Raw genomic sequence first — 9,996 nt, 5'->3', positions numbered from 1 at the left:
TCTCAAATAGTGTTATGTGCAAAAAAAACATAAAAAAAAAAATTATCCGATTGATGTCCATTATAATGGATGCAGGGTCTGTAGGGTTAAATTGTACAAATCTGTACCTTCTGCTGTTAGGAAAGACTTTGTGCTTAGGAGGGAACACATCTGACCCTGTAAAGAAGACCAATATTATACCTTTGAGGGTACAATTATGAAAGTCCTAATATCGTACCTTTTTATACGTGTGTACGATTTAAAACCTGGCTGCTTTTTAAAAAATCTATTATTTTTTTATTAAAAGAAAATGATCGACAAAAAGTTTACTCTAAGTGTTATTATAAGTTTAAGCTGTTTGGCTCCATTCACTCCGGTTCATTGCGGGCTCCCTCGCGGGCTCCCTCTATCGGCTGGTGGTGATTGTGTGCTGTGTAACAGGGGGTGATACGGAGTGAACAGTCTCTCCATAACCCGGCTCTGCTCTCAGCCTCAGCCCTCCGAACAAACAGGAAGCGGAGCAGCGGAGCCCCCTCACCTGCGCCCCCGGGGGACGAGCTCGCGCGGTGGGAGACGGCGCGCGCCAGGTTACCGAGCCTCTGCCGGTTTCTGGGGGATTTTATATCGGAGTTTCGGCTGTACGCGGACCGCGGCCTGTGTATTTCCGCGTGCTTTAAGGTGGCACTGGACTGCGCGAGAGAGAGCGGCTGGAGTCGGCGAGAGGTGAGCGCGTGCGCGGCTCTGTCTGTATTCAACACTGTAGTTAGTTAGCTCGTTTATAAAAGTTCACGAGACGAAACTAACCTACTAACTTTAGAACTCAGGCTGTCTGTGCGCGAGCTGCTGAAGCGTTCTACCTTAAATGGATGGTGTTTGTTTTTAAGGTGGAACGATTCAGCCCGACCGCTGCAGAGTTTGAAGTTGAAGTAAACGTTTGAAACATTTGAAACATTTGAACTGTTACAGTTTGATACATTGTTACACATCAGTGATGTCACTAAAGCCCCTCACGAGCTTCCTCGCGCGTGTCTCGCGAGCTCAAACACAGGCACGCACGACCCTCGTGCCTCTATTATTCTTATTACTACTTTTAATCCTCCACAGCATTACATTAGTACTCCCCTCTCTTGCTCCAGTCCAGCCTCCTGTACGGCAACCTGTGTTTAAAGGCTCACGTTTGGCCTGCGTGACCCAATGGCGTCAAAAACACACACAGACAGGTTAGCGTCAGTTATCGTGCTCTGCTGAATCTGACCAAAACAAACCCAAACAAACAAACAAACAAAAGACGGAGACAGGCCTGCTGTTCAGACTGTGCTGCTGTTTGGGCGGACCCAGCCAAGCTACAGCTAAACAAGGAACCTTTCCACAACTTTGAATAACCTTATCTAAACGTTCCCCCAATGTTAGGAAAGAAAACTTAAAAACATTTTTTTCATAGCCTCCTTTAAAGTGAAGCAAATGTTCCTACAATTACTATAACAGAGATGTTCTAAATGAACTTTAATGGAACATTCTAGAATTGTTTCATGACCTTCCTAAAAGTTCTCCCAGTGTTAAGAGCAAATGTTTCCTGCAAAAATGAAAATGGAACCTTCTAAAATGTTTCATGGCTTTCTTAAACATTCTCCCAATGTTAGGTGAGAAAACATCTTTTTAAAAATGTTAAAAGCAAATGTTCCTTCAGTAACTATAACAGAAATGTTCTAAATGAACTTTAATGGAACGTTCTAGAAACGTTTCATGACCTCCCTAAAAGTTCTCCCAGTGTTAAGAGCAAATGTTTCCTATAGTAACTATACCAGAAATGTTCCAAATGAATGTTAATGTGACATTTTAAAAACATTAACCTTCTCACAACTTTGACTAACCTTATCTAAATGTTATTCCAATGTTAGGAGAGAAAAAGTTCTAAAAATGTTTCATAGCTTTCTTAAAAGTGTTAGAAGGAAATGTTTCTTCAGTAACCATAACAGAAATGTTCTAAATGAATGTTAATGGAACATTTTAGAAACGTTTCATGACCTTCCTACAAGTTCTCCCAGTGTTAAGAGCAAATGTTTCCCACAGAAATGAAAATGGAACCTTCTACAAATGTTTTATGGCCTCCTTAACAGTGCTCCCAGTGTTAGGACAGAAAACTTTAAAAAAATGTTTCATAGCCTTCTTAAGTGTTAGAAGCAAATGTTCCTATAGTATCTACAACAGATATGGATAAATGAAAGTTAATGTAACATTCTAAAAATGTTTACCTTCCCACAACTTTGACTAACCTTATCTATACGTTCTCCCAATGTTAGGAGGGAAAACGTTTCAGAAATGTTTCATAAACTCCTTAAAAGTGTTAGACTCAAATGTCCCTACAGTAACTATAGCAGAAATGTTCTAAATGAATGTTAATGAAACATTCTAGACATGTTCCTTGACCTTCCTTGAAGTTCTCCCAGTGCTAAGAGCAAATGTTTCCTACAGAAATGAATATGTTTGAATGTTCAATTAACCCCAATAAGGTTAAAGGAACATTCTAAATATATATATATTATTATTATTATTATTATTATTATTATTATTATTATTATCATGATTTTATTAAAATGTCCCTTTAATGGAATCATTAAAAGGTCCCCCAGTGTAAGCAGAAAATGCTCCCACATGCATGTTAATGGAAAAGAAGAGTAAATGGCACCTTCTGCTTAAAAAAGTTTTCTGACCTTCTAAAAAGTTCACCAAATGTAAGGAGAAAATGTTCCAACAGTAATGTGAATGGATATTGTTTGTTGTGTTGCCCTCAGAGTCAACAAGACAACATTTCAACAGTAATGTTAATACAGAGTTAAATATGTTTCATGACCTTCTTTACAGTTTTCGCAGTGTTAGGAAAAAGAAAAACACAATAATGTCAATGGAGTGTTGCCTTGTCTTTAGAGCCCCCCTTGAATGTTTGGAGAAAATATTACCTCAATAACATTAATGAAACATTCTACATTTCATGGCCTTAAAAGGTCCCCAATGTTGGGGGAAAAAAAGGTTTGAGTAGTAACATTGATGGAACATTCTAAAATGTTTCATGGCCCTCTCAAAAGTTTTTCCTGCAATAACTTTAACATAAATGTTCTTAAAACATTTAAGTAATTTCACTGAAAGGTCCACCAATGTTGGAAGCAAACACTACCACATGAGTGTTAATGAAACGTTCTAGAAACATTTCACGACTTTCTTAAAATATCTCTCAATATTAGAAGCAAATATTTCAACAATGATGCCAAACTGAACTTTGGGGTGATGATTGGGGTGTTGTCAAGTTCCCCCAATGTTAGGAAAAAAATCTCACACATTAATGTCAATTAAATGTTCTAAAAATGTTTGATGAGCAAAAGTTTAGAGGAAACACTTCAACAATAATGATAATTGAACATTCTAAAAATTGTGTTTCATGACCTCTATAAAAGTTCCACAAATGTTAGGAAAAAGTATTTCCACAATGTTGTCTTGTCCTGTCTTCAACATCCCCCCAATGTTAGGATTAAGCATTCCAACAGTAAGGTTTATGGAAAGTTTTAAAAACATCTTGTTAATACTTTGAGAGGATTCCCAATGTTAAGAAAAATCGTTCTTGTAGAAACCGCAATAGAAAATCTTTCCACAAAAATGTTAAAGAAAAATGTTATGACCTTTTAAATAGTTCCACAAATGTTAGGAAAGTGTTCCCACAGTAATGTAAGTGGAAGGGTGTCTTGTTGTCTCATCTTCAAAGTTTCCCCCCAATGTTAGGAGTAATTGTTCCATCAGTAATGTTATTGGATCATTATAAAATCCTGATTTTATTTTAAAGAATGATTTCTCTCAATTTTAGGAGTAAACGTTAAACGACCACCTTCAAATTAAGAGAAAACATGCTGTTGAGATACACCTGAACCCAGGCTGTACATGAGCCTGGGCCAGTTCAGACATGACATCATCGAGCCTTGGCGGAACACCTTACGACCGCATGCCAACAAACGAGCATACACTCTGAATTGTTTAAATGCTTGTTTTGTCTGAATTGCTTGAAACTTTTTTGTTGTGCTTGAGGACAGTAGTATTATTTGAGAAGTTTTTATCAGGTTTTGGAGATGAGTTCTTGATTGGTTGCTGATGTTATGTCTGGTCTGGTGTTATTATATATAATTTTAATTTTTTACACTGTTAATTAGAATATTTTAATTGGTTCTGTGAATAAATTTGAATATAAAGGAAGGCTTTAGATTGGTTTGTGTCATATTTATCAAATAGAAAATATATTTTAAGTTTTCACATTATGATATTTCCTCTGGGGGTTCCACCAGGGTCAATTCTGGGTCCTATTTCGTTTTGAATATATACTCACTACGTGTATATTTCTTCATTAAGTGTATATTTCTGTGTATATACACAGAAAAAAGATGGTGCATAGCCTTATTGCTGTTTTTGTGTCTAGCTCATAGGTTGTGTATACTTAAAATAAAAAATATAGTTTGTTCCTTAGGTATTTTAGATTCTAAAACATTATTAATTATATTAGAGTAGACAAAAAGCAATTGTAAATTATGTTATTTTTCTTGGTCTATTTCAGTTTAATGAGTGTGCAGTGCATAGCTTTATTGTTGTTGTTTTGTGTTTTGCAGGTAGGCTATATGCTTTAAAAATAGTTTGTTCAGAAAGTGTTTTATATTCTTAGACATTGATAATTATATTAGAGTAGACGGGGAGAACGGTTCTTAGTAAACCTTTTTCTTAAATAGGTCTTTTTTCCCCCTCTGTTGCAATGTTAATTAACATCGTTCTGAACAGATTTTGCTCATTCAAACAGACTGAAAATGTTTTGCAAAACTCAGTTTTAAGGCTTTACTTACTAAAAAAAATGTTGGGTTTAAATCTTGCTTGGGCTCACAAAGACAGTTTATGGGGTGGGTTAGATTGGGCTTGGGCAGACATGCAAGTGTTAGGACGGACTGGATTTCTTAACTAATAAGCTCAGGTTGGAAGCCCTGGCATGAGATGCAACACGTAGCCATTGGATTTCCAGCACACATCTGACATGTTCCTCGTTTTACTACTAGGGGCGATCGACTGCCATAATCATGCCACACCTGTAATCATTTACATATCTGCCTGAGACATAACTGCATTTTGAGTTATTTGTCATTGAGTGTATATGATTCCCCAGGTAAATTTGATTAGTCATTTTTAAGTATCTTATCACATTTATGCTGATGATACACAGCTTTATCTCTCTGTAAACAGAGATGCTTTCAGTAGACTGGAAAGTTTTCATTATTAAGGATTGGATAACCCATAATTTCCTTAAGCTAAATGCGGAGAAAACAAAGGTGCTGATTTTGTGACCTCAACGTGTTCCCAGTGACGTTAAGCAGCAGCTTAGCTCGCTGGTCTTGTAGATAAGTAGTCTTTTTTTGACTTATTTTTTATTGTATTTTTTTAAGGAAGCTGGCACAATCATGTTCTCCTTAATTGAGAAGTATAGATTAAAGATGTTAGGCTTTAGAGAAAATTATCCATGCTTTTGTATCATCATGTCTTGATTTACTGTGATTCTTTATTTGTGGCTTAGTCATGGACCTATGACACGACATCAGTTAGTCCAGAATGAGGCTGCTTGGGTGTTAACTGGGACCAAAATGAAGGAACATATTACACCAGAATTGCTGTTGCAGCATTGGCTGCCTGTTGCTTCTAGGGTAAAGTTCAAAATTCTGGTGTCAACATACCAAGCAGTGCATGCTGACCGAAATTCATCTCTAAACTATTAATCCCATATTCATACTCTAGGACACTGAGGTCCTTTAATCAAGGCAATATAGTAGTCTCCAGGATGAAGATCAATGCAAGGGTGATTTTACACAAATGATTAAGAATAGGCTGCCTTTAGACATAAGGCTCTGGGTGGTCCAGCTGACTAAGGCGGGTCACTGGTTCGAATACTGGATCATTCTTTCAGCCATCAGCAGCCAAAGTCCCAGAGAGAGCACAATTGGTCTTGCTTTCTCTGAATGGGTAGATCGCGCTCTCTTCCCTTGTCACTCGTAGTGCGTTGTTGGTCAGCACAGGCGTCTATTGGCTGATGTGTCAGTTCTGGGTTGCTGTACTTGCCTCTAAGAGCATTGGCTACCCAGTAGTGCTACATCAGTGACAGTTTAAGGTTTGGACACAGAGTCTGGCTACACCTCTGGTCTCTACTGTGCAGACTCTGGTTGCAAATTTGATATGGCGAATATTTTTGGCCTTACTTCTATAGAACAGAAGGAAGTAAAACTGCAGCATAACGCTTTTCTACGGTCTTGTTTGAGGTGTTATGTCAAAAAAAAAAATGTGTGTGTGTGTATATATGCATAGTTATTTATTTATCAAAATGTTGAATCAAAACACATGGTAGTGCTGGGCGGTATAGCGGTTCATTCGGTATACCGGTTCATTTGGTATACCGCGGGGTGAACTTAAACTGGTATGCATTTCTTTCATACCGCCACACCGCTAGAGGGTGCTGCGGAGTGCCGTGCGTAAACAGAACCGTCAAAAAAGAGAGTTAAACGCTGGTCTAGCGCCGTCCTGCAGAGAAATCAGAACTCCTCCTGCTGCTGTTTCTACTGTATGAGTTTTTTTATCCCAGTAAAACAGAGCAGTAACTACAGTCCTTTTAAATATATTAATACTGCAGCTTGAAGGATGATTTGAATTAATTTGTTAACTGGAGAAAGAAGGGAATTTAAATACTGTAATGCCTCTAATCTCTTCAATAATAACATAGTAAGTTGATATTAAACTTGTATCTAACTTGTGCAATAGAACTTTTGAGAAATATCTCTTTGAATACTTAAACATTGAGTATTTTAGGTTTGTTTATAGTGTTTATGAAACTGTTTATTAAAATATATAGTTTTGTAAAGGGAGCCGTGTTAAATTTGTTAGCGTATCTATTTTTAACGCCTATTGTTTACATTCATTAGCTATTTTTCTGCTAATAAAGTCTGATTTCTACATATATTGTGTAATTTTGTTGGTTAAAGTAAACCCAATACTAATAAGTCTTAATTTAAAGCCTTAGTGTTTTATATTATATGTACTCTTAACAGTGCAGAAACTCACAAACCTATATTAAAGCCCAGTCATGCAAAAAATAATAATGAAAAATTAATAACAAAAATACCGCAATATACCATGAAACCGTCAGAACATTGAAAAGTACAGTGATATGCATTTTTGGTGATAACGCCCAGCAATAACACATAGTATTGAATAATAAGCTCAGTTGAGACTCGCCTGCTGGAGTCATTTTTGCTGACCTGGCACCAAACAGCTCTTATGACCTTGCCTGACCTCAGACTGTCTGTCTCTATGCAGAACCAAGTTTCAGCTGTGTCTGAAAGAGTTGGAGCCAGATTCAGTACAAGTCTCTTAATATAGAACTGATATCACTGATAGTACTGTATATACATTCTAATATTCAGTTAGTCAGCTGATCAAGGCCTTAACCTTCCTTCTGGCTCTTTTGCTCGATTAGCTGCCAAATCTTGAGGCCTGCAGTTGTCTCTCAAAACTGAATTTCTATATTTCTATATTTCATATCTACTTAGATCAGTGTCTTTAAAGGTCACCTTCCGCGAAAATCCGATTTTTCTTGTTTTTTGTGGAATACAGTAGGTCTCTCCGAGTTGAATGTGTACACCTGCACATTAAACTGTTTTGCAGCCCCCATTGTCTGCAGGAGCTAAGCAAAGAAATCCCCCCTCCCCCCCTCCGAAAAACGGGTGAATTTTGAATTATCTTTCTGCCTACGTAGGCAGAAACTCACAGACCAGCCCACCTTGGCTCGAGAAACTCCCAGAGGCGGAGCTGAAGCGACGCAACATCACCGCTCATCAGTTAGGATGTGGGAGGCAGTGAGCGGCAGAGCGGTGGAGGGGCGTCGCAGTGCTCCTAGCCAATCAGAGGAGAGATATTTGCATGCTGTTTGCATGTATGAATATTCATGAGCAAAGCTGGAAAAATGTAGGTTTTGGTAACTTTCTAGACGTGCTGTTGGACTCCCTGCACTTTAGCCATGCTAGTTTTGATGAGGTTGTTTTTTGTTGTGTTGTGAGTGATTAAAAGATGCTTTTCAATCTGATTGAGCAGCAAAACATCTAGACTGGGATGTATCTTCACAAAGAGATACTTTTGAATGTACCAAAAATCTGATTTTTTTGCTTTTCAGACTATCATAAATCAATGTGGACACAATCTAAATTTGCCAAAAAATCAGTCTGGGTTGGAATTCTAACCATAATCTTATTGGTGTAGTTTTTGTGGTGCTTGTCCAGCTGGATAGTTGGAGCCTGGTTTTGCACAAATACAGTTTTGCCAACTACATGTCCAGGCCAGATGCCATAATTACATTATTGACATATACAATATATGGACTTATATATATATAAATTATGCCTTTCTTATGAAAGACAGTGAATAAGTAGGCATGTCGTCTCTATTTTTTTTTTTCAATTCCAATGTATGATTTTTGTATACAATGTATACATTTTTTAAATCATCCAACAAAGGCAACAATATCTTTTTTGCCATTTCTTTATTTTGTCAGAATATCGTCAAAACAAAAATAGTTATTTTGACAGGTGTTACCATATTTTGCGGTCTATAAGGCGCACTATTATTAGGCGTCTATATTTCTGGTCTATTTTTAGACAAAAGGCGCACCAATTTAAGGTGCATTTTAAGCGACAATAGTTAGGAACAAAGGTGACCCCGTGTTTCCCTTTTAATTCAGCAGGTCTTGCTGTGGGGGAGCCTATATAAACAAAACTGTAATTTATATGAGTGATGGATGTTCTACACAGATTTTTCTCCTGAAAATGTTTTTTTTTTTTTTTTTTTTTTTGGGTGAGTAAAGCGCTTAGATTTTCAATATTTTAGCAAAGTTAGCAGGGCTTAGCACTAGTACATGCTGCCTGACAGCTGTACACTGAGGAACCCAGAGTGCTATCAGCTAGCAGTTTGTCCCGTGTAGCTTGTTTTAACACAGTAAACACAAAGATTACAGTCTGATATACTCACCTCTGAATGGCAAAAGAGGTAACGCTGCTATTAGCAGCTAATGCTAATAGGGCTTCAGCCTTTGTGCTGGAGAAACTTCATCCGAACTCCAAATCGATGAATCAAAGGATTTTAAGTGCACCTTGTAGCACGAAAAATATGGTAAATAGGGAAAAATAAAAAGTTCCATTCATATTACCTGACTGAAAAGACTTAAATCAGATTTTTCCGTAGTGTGACAGATTTTTAGGGCTGTGTCAAATTTGTTCTTTGGACATCAGACTTCAGTCACTTTTGGTTGTGTGCATCAATCGTAAACGTATCCGATTTGTAACCATTAAACATGAATGTGTATGCTTAGATAAGATGTAATGCTTCTTTTTGCATGTTGGCATGTGTTCAGCCAGTACCAGTGTTGTACTGAATTCTGACTCTCTGCTGCAATTGGTTTCCTCTTTGGGTACATGCATCTCATTCGGCAGTATGGGCGCAGATATTATATTACATTACATTACATTATATTTGGCAGACGCTTTTATCCAAAGCAACTTTCAAGTAATGATGTACATTTATCAATAGAGGACATAGAAAAACATCTTTAGACAGGGCCTAAAGGAGACGAAGAAAATAGTGGGATAGAGGAGGAAAGGAGGGGAATAAGGAAAAGAGGTTAGAAGTAGTTAGTTAGTTAAAGGTGTTAAGAGAGTAAGTGCTCTTTGAAGAGCTCTGTCTTCAGGTGTTTCTTAAAGGTAGTGAGAGATTCTCCTTTTCTGGTGGTAGAAGGTACCGGTAATTTGTTCCACCATTGGGGAATGAGGTAAGAGAACAGTCTGGATTGCTTTGTGTGAATGTTGTTTCTGTTGTTTATGTTTGTAAATAAACATTAATGAGAACATTGCTTAAGGGTAGAGGACATTCAGCACAACACTGACAGTACAGCATAACAATAGAGATGCA

The 9,996-nt window shown here is 37.4% G+C and overlaps 1 protein-coding gene across 1 annotated transcript in view; it reads left to right on the top strand.

Moving 5' to 3' along the window:
• The first annotated feature begins 477 nt into the window (after positions 1 to 477).
• pik3cb (phosphatidylinositol-4,5-bisphosphate 3-kinase, catalytic subunit beta) overlaps positions 478 to 9,996 on the top strand; it is a 48,112-nt gene continuing 38,593 nt past the window's right edge. Inside the window, exon 1 of the mRNA XM_022673160.2 lies at positions 478 to 702. The gene's annotated coding sequence lies outside the window, so the exon portion shown is untranslated. The remainder of the gene's footprint in view (positions 703 to 9,996) is intronic.

Source organism: Astyanax mexicanus, chromosome 4, assembly GCF_023375975.1.
Source record: "Astyanax mexicanus isolate ESR-SI-001 chromosome 4, AstMex3_surface, whole genome shotgun sequence".
In the NCBI taxonomy this organism is placed as follows: domain Eukaryota; kingdom Metazoa; phylum Chordata; class Actinopteri; order Characiformes; family Acestrorhamphidae; genus Astyanax; species Astyanax mexicanus.
This window is presented reverse-complemented; position numbering and strand designations above follow the sequence as displayed.